The sequence below is a fragment of the Lytechinus variegatus genome, chromosome 15 (assembly GCF_018143015.1).
Source record: "Lytechinus variegatus isolate NC3 chromosome 15, Lvar_3.0, whole genome shotgun sequence".
NCBI classification, from domain to species: Eukaryota; Metazoa; Echinodermata; class Echinoidea; order Temnopleuroida; family Toxopneustidae; genus Lytechinus; species Lytechinus variegatus.
In genome coordinates, this window is record NC_054754.1 from 26,323,202 (window position 1) to 26,346,087 (window position 22,886).

The following is a 22,886-nucleotide window of genomic DNA, read 5'->3' on the forward strand; positions in this document are numbered from 1 at the left end:
ATTGACAAGCCCACAAAAAAAATCTCGTCGGGGGGAGGGGGTAGGGGCAGGGATAGTTCCCTAGCATTGGTTGTGACTCGTCAGGGGGCAGTCTGCCCCCAGCTCCCCCCTCCCCGTAGGTACGCTAGTGCTTCACTAATATAATCAAAACAGCTGCATTACTTGTATGAAGTCACAATGAATTCTGTGCTAACATCCCAAGTTACTTTTGAGATGTTTATTATGAATTCTCTTGGTCAATGTCAAACACCTAGAGCATGAAACAAAATAGGAAAGAAAACCTCGTACTATTTCCTTTCACCCTTTCTGGACACACCTTTGAAATGCAGGAAGAGGATGTGTATTAATATTTATGAAGAATGTTGATTGATGGGCGGAGGGGAGTATTTTGAATAATTCATGTCGGTATTCTATTAGACATTACAGATGGCACGACATTTAAGAAGAACAGAAAACATGACAGCGGGGTTACCGTTGATCGATGTCTAACAAGGCGAGATATATATATATATTTCCTTCGTTGAAATATTTGAAAATGCACTAGATATCTTCACGTATTATTATTATTATCATATCTAGGAGCCTGAGTCAATGTTTGGGGACAGGGTTTATACAGACATGATGATGATGATGATGATGATAACCATGACAAATAATTTTGGCAATGTATATTTGAAGATTGTGACGATTGTTCATTTGAATAAGATAAATGCACTGTGTTAGAATATCATAACGCATATTATGAAATTAGATAACCAAACTAATTTTGAGTTATTTGTTTATTTAGAATCATCTTATAATTATAGTGAATATACTACGTCAACTGGTAGAGCAGCCCTGTAAGGTTGATATAAGCGATGGTGTATGCACATCTGATTTCGTTTTACTATAATTCTTGGAAAATTTCAAGCAAATGAACATCTCTCAAAATATTGGATGTCTTACGGTAGACAAAAAGAATAAAAAGAAAAAAAAGAGATACAATTCAATGTTTAGAAATGATGATGACGGAGATGTACTATACTTCCTTATCAGGCATGAGAAGAAAAATCTTGCAATTGGAAACGTCCAAGGCGCCATTATATATTGGCTTGGAAGGGCAATAGTTTTAAATCCGATAAGCCACAGGGTCATCGAAGGGACGTTGGATGAAATAAATCCTTGTTTTCATTTAGTTTACACAGCCTCAGCCACGTAGACGGTGATATGATTCGTATATGGTATCGTCAATTTTCAAGAAAAATTAAGTTTTGATGTTCCTTGAAAGTTCATTTTGAACAAGTAAGAGAGGAGAGAGAGGGGGGGGGCGGGAGATAAAGGGCAGATGAAAAGGGGGATGAGAGGAGAGGCGTTGAGGGAAAAGGAGGGCATTTGTCCATCATTTTTTTAGTTTAATATCATTTTAGGGGAGGGGGTAAGAAACATTTATCTCATGATTGTGACATATTCTTAACGTATTTTACCATGACACGTATCCATTATTTCTTGATAGATTACAAGGTTTCATAGTCTTAGCTTTTGATGTCTTTGGAATCACCTAAGATCGGACACAAATCGAATTTGACTTTTGCCAGTATTCACTTACAAATTCAAATGAACGAGTGTGTTCTTTTAAAAGCTAGAAATAAATGCATTGCGTAATTCATAGCCATTGTAGTCAGCTTCAGAAAATTCAATCGTAATCTAATCTTAAACAAAGATGAAATAAAGGACAATGTTTTTTTTTTCAAGTTAAATACAGAGGTGAGCCGTGACATATCTGACAATGTAATAATTATCAACATTTTCTTCGTGGTGATTCTTCTCTCGCATATCAACATTGTGCTTCATACTTACATCTGGGGCCCGTAACACAAAGCTTAGCAATGATCGTAGAAACACTTTTTTACGATTGATTCCATTGACTACAATACACAATCAACCGTGAAAATCAATTGTACGATTAATCGCTAACCTTTGTGTTACGGGACCCAGATGACGTTTTTCTTACGCATGGACAATCAAGTCCAGTGTCAGATAAAGACGTTTATTTAATTTGAATTTACTTTAAATGCAAATTTTCTTCTTCGATCCTATCTATAATTGATACAGCAGATTATGTTTCACCTGCAACAAATCCCGGCGTATTTGCGTTGCGATCATGTGAAAAAAAGACATGAAAATATAATGTGACATATTCTAACATTATAAGGCGGCATCATGATGCATCTTTTTGCGTATGTGTAGTGCGGTATGAGCGCGACGGTTTTTTGTGTGTGTGCATGCGTGTGCGTTATGGGGGAGTGTGTAAATAGATGACATGAAGATGCGCCCTTAGCAATAAATGCGCCATGTACTTGTCTTCCTAACTTCAATTTAGCTGCTTCCGATTCATCTTATAAATGCATGATGAGACATCCCCATCGAAGAAATTATTCACGATCTTCCCCTTCCGTCTCCTCCCTGTAATTAAAGAGCAATCATGTTGGGTATATGGGCTTGGTCGAATCTCGATGGGTATTCCACCCCTACGGGGCCCCGATGAATACGAGGGGCCTTACGCTCCACCTACTGCCACTGCCTCACAACATTTCCACACCGGTCCCGGTTTCACAAGAGCTTCGTGGCACCTCATCCAAACTGAAAAGGCTATATTCATGACGATTAGAGATAGTGTCTTAAAACAAGTGCCGTATATCAGTGGCTGGCTCTTGTGATCGTAATATTTTTTTTTGTATGTAAAGTAATCTAACACTGGAGGTTGACGAAAGGACTGTAAAATTATAGAATTAAAAAAAGAACTAAATAAATTGTATGTCCAAATTACCCTCAATGCAACGCATGTAGTATAAGTAACTTTAAGTGTGCAATTTTCATATATCATCCAGTAAAGTCCAATGATAAAGATTACAGAGTAATTTTATTCTGCCATGTATAAAAAAGGTCTCTCACATTAGAAAGAATGAAATCGGTATTTCTAATTGAAGTTAATACTGTTTTGGAAACTTACTAACTTGTAAAGGGTTATAATTTGTCTTACCCGCACACTATAAAATAACCCGAAAATTCTTTTAGGTTTATTTTCATGATATTTACACAGGCTAATTTAGAAAGTGTTGTACATATAGCTTGAAAATTACCAAGGGAATAGTCTAATAAGACAAATGAATATACTTCTTTCTCATAAAAGCGGACAAGAAATCAAGACATATATAATGCGCCCAGAAATCTGATGGAAAGAGACCTATTTGGACCAAAATGTTCATCTTTATTATAAGAATGAAATTATGTTCTTTAATCTCATTATACACGTCATACCAAAAGTAAGATTGATATCCCTTGCGTGCGGTAGAATCAGTTTATAGTGATTGATCTTGTAGCAACATAATCTTAGGATTTATTGTTTTATTTGTTTTATTTCATTTTTCGAAAGCAACCTCAATACTCTATGTCAAAGTAGACTTCAAACACGCCTAAAGAGAATGCATGGTTTATACACGAATGTGGAAAGGATAAGGTCGAATAATGGGATACATGATGACAGCATTTAAAAAAAATCCTCGGTGGCCCCTTTCAATATGCATCAGACACTATTGCATTGGGGCACAGCTAGCGAGAGTTTAACCTCATCCAGCCTGTCTTCACACATAAGCGCATTCATGTTAGCCATGGCGCCACCGTTGTGAGGTACATTGTAGACGGCACACCGAGCCCTCTCATAGGCTAATATGCGCTGATCACGTGATCAGGCCGACATGTCTGGCGTCGCATAAAGCTGGATCCACCTGCTGATTGTGTGGCGTTGAGAGATGGACAAGTCATAATGCCAGCAGCCATTACCTCGACAGAATCACTGGACTTTCTTTTATACAACCCAATAAAAACATCTCCCCACACGATCTCGCAGATAACGACACGCACATGGCATTATTTGTGACAATATATATATATATATATGCCTGTATAATCTATCTATTTTATTTTAGGTAATGTTATTCGTAATTCTAGAATTGACCTGCATACCCATGAAAGATGTCTCGGTATTATTATATTAAATTTGTCCATCATGAGCAAAAATTCTCCCCTTTTTGACATGAACATGTCATTATATTTTACGGCAACTATAGAGTTTTCTTTATTCTGCAACTGCATTTAAAATATTGTTTTACATGTGACTGATATGTTTGCTTCGACTAAACACTAATGTATTCTCAAGGAGATATGATAATTAACATGTACATCGTTCACTGAAACTGAAAGTGACATTTAATTATGTGTTGTTAACGGAGTAGTTTCCTTGAAAACACATTTTCTTGCCTTAAGCAGAAATCATTTTATTTTTTACATATTCATTTATGGGTTTAATGATTTCGGTGAAAATGCTGATTACAGAAAATTCCTTGAAAAAGAAGGATAAGTTTGATGGACAGCTCAAATGGCATTTTGGGGGCGTTTGTACATCTGCTCTTGGCTAGCAATTAGGAATCTAATCTAATCTTGATGTTCGTAGTATCGGATATTAATATAAGTAATATGATAGTGAATTTCACCAACATTGATAACAACCAATATTGTGAAAACATTTATCATTATTATCATGATGAAAGTGATGTTAATTATTATTGAAATAGAGTTATGATCAATGGTAATAAATATTCAAAATATCATTTTAGAATGAATGATGTTGTATAGATAGATGATAATAACAAGGGCCTTGAAAATGAAAAAAAAATATGTAATGATATTGATATCAATAGTATTACTACTGATAATAATGCAATAAATGTGAGAGTACAAATAATGGTAGTGATAATAATGATAATTATGATGATTAGCCATTGTTATCTCGCATTCAATATTATATGAACAAATGCTCAACAACCCCAGTGTCATATTGAATGACGTCCTAAAGCACATGACTTGATGTCACGTGAATTCCTTGGTCCATAGCTCCCCATACACCCTTTCTCCCCAGCCCTTTTCACATCTTTGCCATGATGATAATCCTTATGCCATTGTTATTTGCCATTAGACAGTGCATCTTATCACAATTGTTTCCATCAACCCAATGCAGTGTCATAAATAACGTATATTACAAAACATGATTTGACGTTACGTGAACTTCTTGGTCCATGGCTACGCTTACTCCCTTACACTTTTTACCCTTTTCCCTTTCTTTGTCATGTCTCTCCATCGTAGTTCACTCGATATATTCCATTTTAATTTTTACCACCCCACCCCCGACTATCTCCTCCACTTGACATTCAGCCTTTTCCTGATCAGTTTTTCATCTTCGTGTATGTATTTGAAATGACTCCATCCAAAGACTGAGCCCCCATTAAGGTAACTACTCAATCATGGATGTCCCGCACGACCGGTCGTTTAGTCAACCATGCGGATTAGATTACTAAAACACATGTACATGATTCTATGCTAATATCCCAAAAGTAAGTCGGTTCTTCTAGAGACGTTGTAGTTAGAACCGTTAGAGCAATATTCAAATCCAAAATCAACTTTGTAATAGATACATTGAGAATAGATTTTTAAACTAAACAGGTAAAACAAAAGAAATTAATGATTACACTCTAAATTGCAGAGATTGAATTTATTCCAATCTAAATCTTAAAGTTTTTAATGTTCATTTGGTTTAAATTCACATTTTGAAGGATAAAATCTGAACCCGGTATCCTGATGGTCACTTACTACAGCCAACCGAGGTCCATCTTTAGTCCCTGAGATGTAAATTGTGCACATTTGATACCTACCATCAAAATACAAAGGTTCTTGACCTGGTTATTCACTGTATTTACAATTAGAGTTGCGGTGCATAATCGTTAAATAGATAAAACAACTATAGCATACGTTTTATGTCTGTATAATCAAAAGCTTTATCAAGCAAAGTGAATATCATATGATTCACTGGATAATGCTAGGAAATCAATCTATGTTAACATAAAAAGAAACATGTATTTACATATAATTACACTAATAATTTGAAAACCATTCTTTTTACAATGACTTTCATATTGGTATATTTATTATCGAGCATTTTTCTGGTGAAAAAAAATGAAGAGATCTTTTGGGTAGGGTAAAGATCCACTCCACGGATTGAAACAAGCCCACTTTTACAGATTAATATCAGACAGTTCACGACCTTCGCATTTTGTTCTACGCTCAACTGTTTGATACTTCAAACGGTCGCCATGGCAACCGCCGAAACTACACATTAGTGTGATTAACTTTGCGACAGTTGCGCGAATGAGGAGATGCGAATTTATGAATTTAACCTCATGATGAGTTGGTGCAGATACATGTATAACGTGTGCTGCGTTTGGTTGTAGCATGTATTTTCTGAGAACATCCGGCATTATTTTCCGACACATCTCCCTCATATATGCGTAAATAAATTGAATAATGGAAAGATAGAGAATGAGAGAGAGAGAGATAGAGAGAGGGGGGAGGAGAGGTATGCACAGTATATTTTTTTTTTTTTTAATAATATTTTTTTTTTATGTATATACATACACACACACACACACACGCACACACTCACACCCCCACGCGTACGTGCATATAAATGTGTATGAGGGTGTGTGCGCGACCGTGTGTGTGAATATATATATAGAGAGAGAGACACACACACACACACAAAGAGAAAGAGAGAGAGGTTTTGTGATGTAAAGCACTTAGAGAAATTATGATAGGCGCTATATGAATATTGAATTATTATTATTATTATCATCAAAGGAAAATATATATATATTATATAAATAGTGTACAATCTGTTGTACAATATACTGGATTATATGTACGACAAATATAAAATTATCCCGAGTGCAGGTTTATTTCACCGAGGCCGAAGGCCGAGGTGAAATAGGCTTGCACGAGGGATAATTTCATATTTGGAGTTCATATAGTCCAGTAATATTGTATGATAGAACGTTCACTATTTATTATAGTAAATAGATCCCTCAATCTAAGCCCCCCATAATGGATTTTGCCATCCAAAAATCGAAAGTTATATTGTACATATGTACAATATAACTTTTTGAAGGGAGGTCACGTGGTACAAATCCAGCCAATCACAGCTCGTATTTTACTACCACTATTTACTATATATATATACAGAGAGGGGAGAGGGAGAGAGAGACAGAGAGGAAGATCTGTGATAAATTTTGTTAATTTCACACTCAGATTAGTATGGTATAATGCTGTTCATATATCTGTTACAAAGATACATAAAATATAATTCTGTTGAAAATGAATTTCAGGTAAAAGCGATATGATCATGTATTTGATATTGAATGTGAGGCTTGCTATCTCTCTTTCTCTCTCTCTTTAATTCTTAAATAATGAAAAGTGGAAGTTCAGGTAAAAATGAATACCATTCTGCTTTAGGGATATTCGTGTTGCAATTCAAGAAGCGGCTAATCAATAGTGCGAAGAGAATTTAAATTCCGTCTGGACAATCAAACGCACTACATTTAGGTAATACTGAGGCGGGGAATAATCGATATTTTAGATGTTGAATATCTTCATGCGGGGTCCGTTGTATTTTGTTTACCTTCTTGTATCGGTTATCACCATTTATTTATCAAGAATAATCTCAATTCTTTTTTTTCCCGGTGCTTTACGTTTTCCACTACACTCTAAAAAATATTAGGTAAAGATGCTCCATGAGGGTAATTATATATCTCACCAACATTGGGTATTTCTTTTGGGCATTTTTTTTTATTCATCCAGTTTGATGAAAACTTTGCCCATTCTAAAGTAATTGCTGCTTATTGTCAACCTTACTGGGCAATGTGCTTCCCGCATTGGGTTAAATACTGCTCCAAATTGGTTAGACACATAATTACTCTCGTGCTGGTTAAGATGTTTGTACAGTACACGACACACTTGTTGAGTCCGAGCCTTGATTAAAATTAATGGCACGGTTGCTCTTGGTTGTTACACAATGGTTATGGAGTACCGAATATATTTCCCAATAATTTGAACCACATTAATAGCATTTGAACATGTATGTTATGCTTATTAACATTTTTAGAATTTGTCACACATGTATAGACTAACACCCCCCCCCCCCCGTATATTGAAACTTAAAATATTGAAATGACAGATATTCACTTCCGGCTTTGATGTTAGCACCTCATAGCCAGTCTTTGTTATAGTCTGGTATTACTTTACGAACATCAGAATGAAATAACAACCCTTTACATCTGAAGATAGGCGTCGCATAAGCATTTTAGAGTACCTGTTACCAAAAATGATAGAGGTGCTTCAAGCCATAAAAATTTTTGGTGCCGAATGCATGGAGAAGAATAACTTACATTTAGCTTTCGTCGAGCACTTAGTAGAGTGCGTTGTCTTAAAAAGTGTGTATGAGAGAATGAAGCCAGTATTTCTCTTGGTTGTTTTATTTCTAATTTCCACACCTTTTTGTACGGGTGGTCATCACTGTTCCCTGTAAAGACATTTCTACGGTTTGGTCCCCCCCCCCATTTTTATCGCGTTTCAGGACGATTCGTAAGTGATTATCGTACACGTATTTACTGCGAAATAGAGGGAAATGCGGTAATGTAACAAATGATAACAGGGTTTGTGCATTTCGATACGAAATATATCCATGGATTGAAAAGAAAACCGCAGTGATTTGGTTCTAGCGCGTGAGTAAACCCCGAGACTCGACGTGTGACGTCTGCTGCTAATCATTTAGGCTATCTATCGTTCATTTGAAGGTGAAGAACCATATAATTTCAAGGGAAATTTGGATTCCAGGAGGGTTTTTATTCCATGATTACGTTAAGAGGAGTCGAATGCTGTTTTGAATGTCCCCATATTCATTTGCGTCAGTGAAATTTTCACACTGCATTATGGAAATCTGTTTGTCACGTTTGGTATAGCTGTGCACAATTCCCCATTGGAGAATGGTGTATTTTGTGCTATCTTAGGATTCCCAAATTAAACCTATTTGCATGAGATAAAATGTATCCGTATCCTTAATTATTCTCCTTCGGAATTATCTCATGAAATGTCAAATACCATTACTAGGATCAATGGAACAAAACCGGAAGAGAAACAGAAATCACTTATGTAAGATTTAATGCTACAAGCGAATTGTGAAAATAATTATTTGGATTTGAGAAAGAGGGGCAGAGAAAGGGAGAAATAGGTAGGTGAAAGGAGAGAGAGAGAGAGTGTGTGTGTGTGTGTATGTGTATGTGAAAAAGAATAATAAGAAGATAGAATACAATTTTAGATTGAAATACACAGAGAGACCGCGAGAGAGATAGAGGAGATGGATAGGGAAAGAGAGAGAGAGAGAGGGAAACAGAAATAGGGAAGAAGAGAAAGAGGGATGTTGGGAGTACATCCAATAATCTTTCATTAGTATAAAAGTAATTGTCTTGAGCTGAAACCGGAGGGGGTTCTTTTAGAGGTATTGCAATTGGATAGACACTTGTTACGTGATGTTTAGTCTCGCTCAAAGTCTACGCGTGTAATGATGATGATGCGACATCTATGTTAGATGTTAAATTATTACGAACGGACATTTGCCATATCGTTAAATTAAGTTACTTTTCATATATTTCTCATTTTTGTCTCACCTGCATAGCAGAGTGAGACTATAGGCGCCGCTTTTCCGACGGCGGCGGCGGTGGCGTCAACATCAAATCTTAACCTAAGGTTAAGTTTTTGAAATGACATCATAACTTAGAAAGTATATGGACCTAGTTCATGAAACTTGGCCATAAGGTTAATCAAGTATTACTGAACATCCTCTTAGAGTTTCATGTCACATGATCAAGGTCAAAGATCATGTAGGGTCAATGAACTTAGACCATGTTGGAGGATTCAACATCAAAATCTTAACCTGAGGTTAAGTTTTTGAAATGTCATCATTACTTAGAAAATATATGGACCTAGCTTATGAACCTTGGACATAAGGTTAATCAAGTATCACTGAACATCCTGCATGAGTTTTATGTCACATGACCAAGGTCAAAGGTCATTTAGGGTCAATGAACTTTGGCCGAATTGGGGTATCTGTTGAATTCCCATCATATTAAACTTTGAAAGTTTATGGATCTGATTCATGAAACTTGGACCTAATAGTAATCAAGCATCATTAAACATTTTGTGCAAGTTTCAGGTCCCATGATTAAGGTCAAAGGTCATTTAGGGTCAATGAACTTTGGCCGAATTGGGGGTATCTGTTGAATTACCATTATAACTTTGAACGTTTATTGATCTAGTTCGTTAAACTTGGACATTAGAGTAATCAAGTATCACTGAACATCCTGTGCGCATTTCAGGTCACATGACCAAGGTCAAAGGTCAATGAACTTTGGCCGAATTGGGGGTATCTGTTGAATTACCATTATAACTTTGAACGTTTATTGTTCTAGTTCGTTAAACTTGGACATTAGAGTAATCAAGTATCACTGAACATCCTGTGCGCATTTCAGGTCACATGACCAAGGTCAAAGGTCAATGAACTTTGGCCGAATTGGGTGTATCTGTTGAATTACCATCATAACTTTGAAAGTTTATGGATCTGATTCATGAAACTTGGACATACGAGTAATCAAGTATCACTGAACATCCTGTGCGAGTTTCAGGTCACATGATCAAGGTCAAAGGTCATGTAAGTTCAATGAACTTTGGCCATGTTGGGTTTTTTTGTTGAATAACCATCATATCTCTGTAAGTTTATTGGTCTAGTTCATAAAAAGTGGACATAAGAGTAACCATGTATCACTGAACATCTTGTGCGAGTTAGAGTAGTTTTCAAAGTCAGCACTGCTGCTATATTGAACAGCGTGATGCAGGTGAAAGTGTTTCATATGTTTTATCTGTTCATGCGTTATCTTGCCATGACCAATTGTATTAGAATATAGTTGATTATATTAATCCCAAATACACACTGCAGCATTTCCCAATCTTAAACCAAAAAATACAGACGCATGTCATAATAATAGAAAAAAATCAGTCTTTCCGTTTTGAAATAAATCAATGACGAAAATGTTTTCTTTTGCATTATTCTTCGACAAATGAAAAGAGGTTTGGGGAAAATTCTTCTTTTGCGAGAAGAGGGCCCCACTTAATTTATGCCCGAAGCGATAAACCGCGAATCTACGAATCTAATGTGCACTTGAATCGTGCATAATATCACTCATGTGGACTTCATGTTTGAGGTATAGAGTACCGCTTGGTATTGTATGTTCGTATGAGCTTAGATATGCTTATATAGATCTCCAAAATCTTTTATGAAATATTTTTCTCTGTTTTTAGTATAAATACTTTCAGTTGTGTTCTATATTTCAAATTACATAAAAATTTCGTTGTATCATTTGTTTACTTTAGTAGAAAATATGTGTAAATATCTTTTGGAATATTTGTCTCGGAAAATCTTATGTCAGAATATATTAGGATTTCGGAAATGATAAACGATATACCATCATCGGATTAATAAGGGAAGATGAAGAAGGAGGAGGATGAAGATGAAAAATAATAAGAAGGAAATAGAAACATTAGGAAAAACCAAACAGAAAGATGTATATATATATATATATATATATATATATATATATATATATATATATTACTGGTGCAAAGAGTAGAATAGAAACAAAATGGGAAAATGGAAGAGGGATTATATTAACTCATGACATCTTTCTCGTGCATAATATTTTAGATCTATAAACAATTGATTTGAACTTCTGAAAAAAATCGTATAAAATAATAGTTTTTTATTCATTTATTAACATTTCGTACAAATTGAGACCCCAATCGTCTCGTAGCCTCACTACTTGGGATTAATGACAATCAAATTGAGTTTCAAAACAATTGGCTATCGTAATGATATAAGCAAGAAATTCAGAAAAGGTATTTAAAGAAAAGGTATTAATGCCAACATTTCAGTTATCATACAACATGCATGTAAATATATTTATATATACCCCAACAACTCCTTCTCCTGTCTCATTTGTAAAGATATTGACATACAAATAACAAATGTGCGCATCAAACCAATTAAACAATTTCATCATAATTTAGATTAGATATATACCACTGTAAACGATGATGAACACTTTCAAATTTAATAGAAAAACAACGTGAACGCATATTAAAAAGGGAAATGGAGAAAGACAACTGTTAATTGAAAGAATTAATTATTTGATAAATATCCGTTCTTAGTAGGTTAACATCTAAAGTAGATATCGCATCAGTTATGCATTTCCGTACAATTTGGGAAGCCAATCGTCTCTTCGCCTCATTTTTTTATTCTCTGCTACCTCATTTGTACATCTCGAATTCCTGGCGTTAAATTTCCGGTTATTTCAATCCGACCCATATACACCATGCTCTTGAAAGAACACATTCACTATAATGTACATACTAAATTCTTGCGAAGCTCAGATGAAATGTATAATGTTTTAAGATTCATTATATCCAATCACTGTGAGTTTATTTCATCGTATGAGACCTTTAAGCAATGATAATAACGATACATAAGCTGAATACAGCGCACAAATTAATTAAGGAAAAGGAATAGAATAGAATTCAACATGAATAAATACATGTTTTTAGATGTTTTTGAAAGAAGGGGGAAAAACTCTCTACAGGTACATTTTCTTCAAATACCCGATCAAAACTCCATTGAATTTTAAAATGTATATATATTTTTCATCTTCGATATCAGGAGAATAGTAATTCACATTCATATAATTTTTTGCTACAATATTATTGGAACCGTTTCAGGAGAACACATATTTCAACTTTTGGACATCTTCTATCATCATTCAAATTGGCAATACACATTAAATCGTTTGAATATTTCTCTGTGAACCTTCGGGTCCCCTGACTTGAGAAAATCTTCCTAGACTTCATTTTTTATCCCAGCACACCCCTCACACACACACTCTTCAAACATCCATTAAAACCGCCTTCACATTTTAGCTTTCGATTTCCCTCTACATGGACTCGCTCAGTCATGTCGATGGAGGCTATAGTTGGAGGGCGGGCGCCTAGCTCGAGCTGGCTATCTGCTCTGTCAAGAGGAGGCCGCAAATGGGTGAGGTTATGAAAATATCGAGGGGTGGGGCGGGTAGTACGTCTCCTTACATGACTTGATAAGCGAGGGGAATACTCGGTATTTGTCGCCTTTGACACTCGCAATTGCAAATATATGAAAGAGTGTTCGGAGAATTTTCAGCTATTCAAAGCAATGACTTTGTAAGCTCTCGTGAACCAGCCTCATTTTAGGTTTATATGAGCATGTTGAATATTAAAAAGATGCGGTTTTATTTCAAGGCTACACTGGTAGTTACACACCAAGAATCACAAATGGAATGCAAACAAATCATTTCTAATGGCTAAACATTGTGGGATTGAAATGAGGCAAGGATTCTATCTTGTGCTTACGATCAAAGCTATATTTCGATTAATGTAATGTTATTTAAGGTTTTTTATAAACATGCATTCAATCTTGTTTATGAAATATAGTCCAAGCTACGACAAATATCATGGTATGTAGTCACGATTTTGTTATTTATTTCATAATTTCCACAAATTTTATGTTAATCGCATTTAAAAACATGTCAATTTCATTGTACCCTATTCGATCTTGGTCATATTTCCTATATGTTTCTTGTTTACTCGACGATATCGCAAAAAAATGTGTAAATTGGAATTAGAATGTGATTTTCCCATTTGATCGGATTTATTCGCCATTCCATATAATATCATTATAGTCTAAATCAATGAAATCATAATTAATATCAGGTAAGGTAAGATGAGTATTTGTTGTTTCTTAGAAAAAAAAAGGGAGACATTGCATCTTCACTTATTACGTTGGCAAGAAACCTCCCCTCTCACACATATGCACGCACACACATACCCCCCCACACACGCACACACATATCGGCATTTCCCATTTTATCTTCGCTGCTCCCACGCTCTGCTAAACTCTCATTCACCCGCCGTTCGGCCCTGTTGAGTCCATGGGCGCATCTCATTAGGATCTGTATGTTAGCTTTGACATTTCAGAGTCTTACCGTGGCGCTCTCCCGCTGCCCGCTCGCGGCGTCTCATAAACCACGCCACGGGTCTTCGTCTTTTAAAGAGGTAAAGCTTTGCCTATCACCATCAAAATAAAACGGGTAATTAACAGTAAGTGAGAGAATTGGAAGAGACGTAGACATATCGCATGCTAGGAAGAGAGGGATAGAGATAGAGCATAACAGAGAATGGGAGAGGGATAGAGATAGGGAAATGGAGGGAGAGAGAGAGAGACAGAGACGGGGTATAGATCAGATGATATAGACATTTAAATGGTGAGCTTTTGCATCCACTACATTGTAAAATCGAGATTAATATAATAACATTATGATACACATTCGTCAACGCAATGACCACCATGTGCGTAAGTATACTTATCTTTGCAGCATCCCCATATTATTTGTTTGATCACACATCCTTAAGCATGTTAAGAATACACTGTTTTCTAGATTTACAATATAAATGGATCTTAGATGGAAAAAACGTAAATTTTTACAGAATTAAAATCTGTTTAGGGTTCGATTGCTGTCTTAAATAGGATTTAGATTTTAAACTGGTTCGTCCATAAACAATAACAAGGAAGTGTAAGTATAACGTGGTATGGGTCCTTGGACACGATACCGTTATAGATGGCTAGATTATATTGCCATCTTTGATATCCAAAGCCCTATATATACGGATTTGACCTCAATCATCTTATTGCCAGTAGCAACACTTCTTACTTGGCTGTGTCCGAGTTCTCATTATCCACCATTATAGCAGTATTACAATCAAAATGAACACACGCCATTGGAAGACGAGATTAACCAGTATGGGAATAATTGTGATTGTTTATGCGCTGTTTTAACGGATATAAGAAAATCACATGTACTTGTATGCTTTTTTATTGTCAATGTAACACTTGAAATACATTAGTAGCGTGGTGATTGTCCAGTGTTACAAGGACTATGGTATATAAATCGATAATCTGTCACACAATAACTACACTGCAAAAACTCCGGTGTTGATATAACACCAGCCCGGAATCTATATATGTCCACACCAGAGAAGTGTTAAACAACACCAGTTTCGTATTGATCTAACACCAGAAAGGTGTTTATACAACACCAATTAGTATTAAGACAGCATCGGTTTGATACCAAACTGGTGTTGTTTCAATACTTCTCTGGTGTGGAGATATTGCAGTGTACAGTTCATTAGTTTTTTATTCCAATGATGATAATATATAAATATATGAGTACAGTGGTATGAAATATAGCTGGTTATGACATGGGTACTCCCCAACAATGGCCATATATCTGCCCCTAAGAAGGAATGGCGAGGGAGACCAAGCACAGTTACGTCCTCTTGTCAAAAGACGGAGAAGAGAAGTTCTTTCTTAAATTGTTTGGGGGTACAACTCTTGGTGCCACGAGCCTAATTACATCAGAAGGGCTAAAGATATTCGTTCGACCCATTTTTTTTTTCAATTTGATATTGCTGATTGACAAAAATGTATAAATATAATTCAAAATCTAACACTGATTCTAGAAATGGTAACTACTGAACTTCCTTATCCCAAATTGGGAAGATAAATAAGTGACTTGGAACTATTTTTTGACTGGCGGAATAATTAGGGATATTTAACTGTTTCAGTTGAGGAATTCGATCCATTCATAGTTATCTTCATAAATGGCGATTAATTTTTAAAATGAGCTGGCTACGGTACCCTCTCCTGGTCAGATATATATCGTATCCAATGGTAGTAAACAGTCCACCCTCTAATTTCACATTCATTTTTTATGATTTTTTCAAAAGTGCCATTTTAACACACAAGTCAATGGGGAATGTTTTACGCGCGTGACACCTCTTAGTTTTGCACCATTAGGGGGAGGAGTGCAACAATGTATCAACTAATCAGGAAAGAAGGGTGGAGCATATCGAAATGAAAATTTATTTGCACCTTAAGTCGGGGAGCAATTATCTGGAAGGAGGTTGGAGGATAAATTATACCTCATTATCGTCTTTTAGGAACAGGAACCACAATGCAAGGATAAGGCTACCTCATCAATCAGTGCAAACAGATGATCGGGTCATAAGCTCTAAAAAAGGAGTATTGAACTTACTTTCGACCAATTTACTATCTGGAGTTAGTGAGTTTACACAAACCTCCAAGCATGTTTGAAAGTATAATCAGTTGTATGAAAATGTGGAATGCAGAGTGTCATATAAATAACGTGTTATTCACTGCATAGTTTCTATGCTGTTAGTTCAAGAGCGATCATCATTGATTTCAACGTCTTGGTCTTTAATCCTTGATTGTAACTTTATACTGTATTTCTCAATGGTTTCGTTCCTGAACAAGATTTATTTGTAATGCTGTTTATTTTGCCATCCTCCCCCTCATCATAATCAATTGATTTTATTGTTGTTCTTGTTTTTAATATTGTGTCCTATTATGGATATAACAAAACATTCACTAGTCAGCGATTTATAGGTTATCATTCTTTCCGATGCAGATAACCTTTCAGACATTCGACAAGTGTTTGATAGGGACCTCCTGTAGAAATACGAGATATCTAATGATTATCTGGTTAGTCTCGAAGAAATGCTCCAGCGTGACCTTTCCGTCACCCCCACAACTTCCACTCTGGCCTTTCGAGTTGTATAAGTTGAAATTGTCGCTGTAGAATTATTCCTGGGCTTTAGTGTTTTCCCGCCGCATTTCCCTCTTACTGAGTTTTCCGAGTATTTATACAGTAATTAAAGGGTCTATGTGATAGAATTTTCATTCTTAGGCTGCAAGGCTTGTCGGTTGAAATCCCATTTTCGGAAGTTATACGACAGTTATATCAATAAAGAAGGAAATAAATGCATGGGTGTAAGTTATATGCGACAATATCTATTGATGAATATATTGAATGAATAGATATCTGAAAAATTATGTAGATATATAAATAAAAATAAATTAATAAATTAATGAAACAAATGGTCAAACAATCAATCACTCAATCAATCAACCAACCAATCAATAAATTCACTTAATCATTTTTATTCTAAATGATCATTTCGCCCCCCCCCCATGATAAATCTACCCTGCACATCTTATCCACTTCATTCAGTGACTCTATTTTGTTCGTACCAAATTCAGAAGGAAATTCTCATTTATATTTGACCTTGCAAACCCCAAGGTTTCGCAACGTTTTAAAAATAGTCGCGCGCTCTGGATCGATACAGATCGTAGTTGGGGCAACGGGAAAGGGCTAAAACTGGACAAAATCGACCCGCGACCGCTAAAAGATCAAGGTGAATAGAAGGAAGGAAGAAGAAGAGAGTTTGTGTTGGATAGATTAACAGGTGATAGGGGTTCGGGAGGGAGGTTGGAGGCAGAGGCGCCATTTTAACTGGTATTACTTATGGGAGGCCATTCAATCCTGGGCATTTAGGCATGGTTAGCCATACTAGTTTTGTTTGATATTTTACTTGAGGATATTGTTGACCTTTAAGGTATGATGACAATATCCCCATGCATTCCAAATCGATACAAATGCCCGGATGTTTCTCCATCCATCTGAATATCAATGATTAAGTCAAGCCCACGAATTTTCATTGGACCTCTAGGAAGAACAGAGTCTGAAAAGTGTCTCAATGTCTCTGAACAGAGTGATCCATCCGTATCTTTTCACGTGTTATATGTTTATTTTTAATATTTTCTACAACGTATTTTGTTGTGATGATGATGATTATTATTATTATTATTACTTAGTATTTGTACTGCGCTTTTCCCATTAGGCCCAAAGCGCTTACAATGAATTATTTAAATGTAATATTTTAAAAACTACAAAGTACGAAAGAGATGAGTTTTTAGTGACTTTTTAAAAATTGCTAATGATGGAGACTGTCTAATTATTAGTGGCAGGTCGTTCCAGGATTTTGAAGCCAGCGTTTTATACGGTAAATAAAACCAAACCAAACTAAGCCAAACTCTTATCTCTATCCATGTAATGCAGAAATCTCTACTACACATCTGCACACGAAGAGAACAATCATATTGACTAAGGCTGGCTTCTCGGGATACTATTGCATAAAATACAAACTGATATAAAATATATATATGTCATTAACGGGGAATAATGTTCAACACCCAATAAAAACATTTTATTCCATTCCAAAATTGATAATAACATTCTTTCAATAAGACCATTATTCATCTCTACACTTGATCTGTCAACGATACTTTATCCTGTTCTAAGACCAAAGACCGACATGGAGTGAAAACAAAAATCCCACTTAAATCTATATCTGCGTCAGAAGAAATTGAACTCGGCCTGGTTGGTTACTCTCATGAATATTGGCGTCATCGGTGGTGAATGTCTTAATCGTAATTCTTAAAGTCTTAATGTTTACCACATTTTAGTTAAAACAGTAGAGTATGCTAAAGTGTGGAATGTGAGCAGTGTTTCATTTTGTTCTACTACACCCTGTGTGAGATCGTTAAAAAACTTTCATATTGAAATAAGTTGTAGTATAACTATAATTATTTGTAACACTTTATTGTTCTTTCCAACGGCCTATCACATGCAATGAATCGGCTCTCGAATTTGGCTTTAATAATATTTAAGAATGAATATTGATTTACTGTTATTGATATTCGATATCTATCCTCTGGTTTAAAAAAAAATCAGTGATATTTCTGTTAACATATTGTTGTTAACAACATTTAATATTTTACATATAGTGCAATTATGTTTACATGGGTTAATTCAGAAAATGTCTAATCTACATTTTAGTTGAATGAAGGATACAATTAACATTATGGGGAAAACGAGGGACGAGAAAGAACGATAGGTGTGGGAGTGTTAGAAAAAGATGTCACCTTTAAGAGATAGGTTTCACCGCCCCATTTGGTCGAGAGCTCATATATTATTGCGTTGACGGATACTCATTATTCGGTGGCTCTGCGCGAACAGGGTTGTGTGCTACCGAACTCCCGCACTTTATCTCTCTCTGACTTCACCTCCTTCATCAAAAACGCACGCAACACATAAACAAATCAGCTAGAGTGCAGGGATAGAGAAAAGGAGTGATAGAGAGAGGGTGATAGAAGGTTAGATACTCAACATATGGACATTATCTTCTGATGACGTTTCCTTTGCGATAACAGCTTTTTGTCATGGTTAAATGAAAAACGAAGAAATAACAGTTTGGTTGATTTGAAAGCTGTACACTGATAAGCATGTGTCGGACGCCAATGGGAGATTGTAAGTTTGTGAAGGAATATACATTTCCAAGATAGCGTAGCTTCGGAAAGAAAGACAAACATAATAGGTAAGCTAATATATCACAAAATAAGTTATTGACAATTTGGGAAAACGTTTTTTTAATGAGACACAATGAAATGAAATTTGAGTTGAATCGTTCCGTTGTGTACGTACACGATATAATAATTATAATAATAATAATATAGGGTATTTTTATTGCGCACATATCCACCTTTTTAGGTGCTCAAGGCGCTCCTATATTACCCGGCTAAGCTAGGCGTTCATAGCGCACACAACTTTTTAAGGAATTACTTCCTACCGGTACCCATTTACCTCACCTGGGTTGAGTGCAGCACATATATAATGATGATAATGGAAAAACAGGGTTAAAGTAGGTGACTAAAATGAGAGAGAGAGAGAGAGAGAAGATATGAAAAGAATGGGGTTTGTGTATGGGTGCGTGTGTGAGGAATTTCGACTCTAAGTTTAGTGAGGACCTAAAGAAAATTGTATTTTATAAATAACAACCCTTTGTGGTGAAATTAAACATCAATTTTGTCGTTTTTGTTGGAATACACAGGAAACTATGGAATATGAATAATGAGATATTACTTGTAATTGGTGACGTCCTCAATTATGAAAGATGTGTACTGGTGGCTTCTACTGCCTACTATCTACGTGCAATTATCATGTGAAGCTATTTTTATTTCACTTGTTTATTCGGGGTAATTTTGTCAGTAATGCTCTGTCACCGACAACAACTGTAATACACAAAATACACAACTACCAATAAACGTTATAACAGGCATCAAAAAAGCTAATAGCCTACTCCATTTTAAGTCCACCATATTTATACTGTATGGACATGCGCTACAGATATTAATAAGTTGGTTATATTGACCGTTTACAATCTTCTGTTTAAGACATGTCTTGCACTATCGTGAGATCCCCTTATTGTTCTTATGTGGGTGCTTTACGAATTCCCATTATTCTTCTGTAAATTGATATGTAAATATTCATTTATCTTGAGAGATCGTGCCACCCTATGAATAGCTCGTACTGAAAATCAATTGTTTAGATTTTTATGGGGGAACAAGCAAAATTGATGAATTTCATTCGGTATTGGATGAGATTTAATATGGCGTCACCCTACATGAAGCGTGGTATGTCACCGATGTATGGTGCATGGTGTTCGCCTGTTGAGATTGGAAGTTAGAAACTGATTAATATCAAGTGAAGATACTCTGTCACGTTATTTTGACAGTGAAGTTTAAAGGGGAACGAACTGAACCATTCTGTGTGTGATCTATCAGTGATAAAAATATTTATCTGATATTAATTAATAATACAAATAATGAATTACACTTTAATTTCGTTTATATACATATACATGTAGAGAATATGACTGGTTTGAAAAGAAGTGTATTGTTTTCCTACTTTGTAACATAATTATTTCTGTATGATTGCATCGAGTATTGGACTAGTGTTTTAGCATTCCAAGATTACACTGCTAAGAATGTCGCATTATGGGTAAGAAACTTGGTCAGATTTGAGTAGTTCATGACTTGAGGTGGTGCTATACAATACTGTTGTTTCGTATAGGGTTGCAAAGGGCTGGAAACTTTCCGGAAATTTTGGAAAATTTCCATGGAAAGTTTCGGGAATTTTCAGCTGCCGGGAATTTTCGGGAATTTTCATTTTTTCACAAAAAGTTATAAATTCTGTTTTTAAATACAAAATTACAAATTGATTACCTAAAATATCCTATTTTCCATTTGTATAAATTTTTTAAACTATTCTTCATTCTTTAAATTGCCCATGGTATAAAATATTCATCAAACTACATAAATACATTATAGTATTATGTACATGTAGTAACATGATGGAGCATTATGTACAAAATGAAGCTTTTCAATTCAACATGAAAAATATAATACTTTGCATTACACTTTTTTTTTCATTTTTCTTTAAATGTCAATGTTTTCTATGTGAGAACCTGCCATTATATAATAACATGTTATTAAGAGAACACTGCTCCCTACATGTAGCCTGCATGCACAGACCCTTATTGAAACTTTGATCCACAAGTGGGACTTCATACAAGACTAGCACAATTACTTTCTGTTGAACAAAAGGACCTTTTGTACGCAAGTCATTGGCAGAAACCTTGGGCTGCTTATTCAGACCACTTTCCTTGAGTGAAGGGTTTGCCCTTGTCTGCTGTGCATAGCCTTCACTCGAGTCAAGGGTCTGAATGTGCAGCCTACTCATGCCTTGTGTGCAGGAGGCCCTAATGCTCAGGAAACAGCAAGATTTTATGTGCTAGTCTTTGCATGGAGACCCACTTTTTGATCAAAGTTTCAATCAGGGTCTGTGCCTGCAGACTAGGTTTGCACAGCAGACTAATCCCACCAGCTATGGCACTGGCTTGAGTCTAAAAATGGGAAAATCAGATCCAGGAACAAAAAAACGTTATATTAGGCCTACTAATTTATTTCTGAGATGCCCCTCCCCCCGAAAACGTGGGGGGCAAGAAATAACATTATCATAATGGGTGACTTTGAAAACAATCGAGATGAATAATTTTTCGCAAAGGGAGAAAAAAATGCACTATTAAAGTTTGTTGACCTCAAATGACCTTTGACCTTGATCGAGATTGAGAAACTTGTTATCAATTTCATATATTTTGTGACATTAAATGACAATCTCATATCAGTTTCATTTAATTTGATCTAGTATTTTAAAAATACTATGTTTATTTCTAAGAGGGTTAACTGAACTGAAGTTAACTTTAAGCTTGAGCCAGAAAACTATATACTCATCAAATTAACACTACAAACTGCACAAAGTTCCCACTTCTGCTATGCAGAAATAAATGAGAAATAGATGATAATATAATAATAATAATAATATAATGCTAATAACAATGATGCCATAACTATTATTAATAATGATTCTCATCTGTAAAAAGATGAGAATATCTAAGAGGCATTAGTGTAAAGCATTTGCAGTGTACATGTACTGCCATCGCACATACCATTCAACCAGTAATACAGTAAATCAACTTTTACATGAAATTCATTGAAATTCTGCCTTGTCAGACCATCTTAGCATTATATTTTGCTTGAAATTTGCTGACAAAGCACAATCAAGCATCATCTGCCAGAACAATCCTTTCAATTCCTGTATATAAATATCAGAAAATTGCTACTTTTTGAAAATTCCCAACATTTCTTGAAAATTCCCAGCACTTCTTGAAAATTCCCGAAAATTGCCGAAAATTCCCAAAATTCCCAATAAATTCCCGTTTATTCCCATGGAAAGTTTCCACCGCGAAAATTCCTGGGAATTTTCAGCACCGGTCGGTGCAACCCTAATCTGGTTGTTTCGTATTCACTTATAAAGTAATAATCAGTATGAAGTCCTATTAAGTGGTACAATAATTGTCTAATCAAACCCCTAAAAAGTCGATTTCACGTGCATTAACAACAAGGGATCGATGATACTTTGAAAATGGGAAGAATTTAGTTACTGCCGCTCTCGAAGTCAATTATAGAATGACATGAAATATACCATAATAATTAATCATAGCAGGAGAGAGAA

At 35.5% G+C, this 22,886-nt stretch overlaps 1 protein-coding gene across 1 annotated transcript in view; it reads left to right on the forward strand.

Annotated features, from left to right (window-relative positions):
- Positions 1 to 18,659: 18,659 nt before the first annotated feature.
- LOC121428589 (voltage-dependent calcium channel type A subunit alpha-1-like) overlaps positions 18,660 to 22,886 on the forward strand; it is a 203,248-nt gene continuing 199,021 nt past the window's right edge. Inside the window, exon 1 of the mRNA XM_041625320.1 lies at positions 18,660 to 19,350. The gene's annotated coding sequence lies outside the window, so the exon portion shown is untranslated. The remainder of the gene's footprint in view (positions 19,351 to 22,886) is intronic.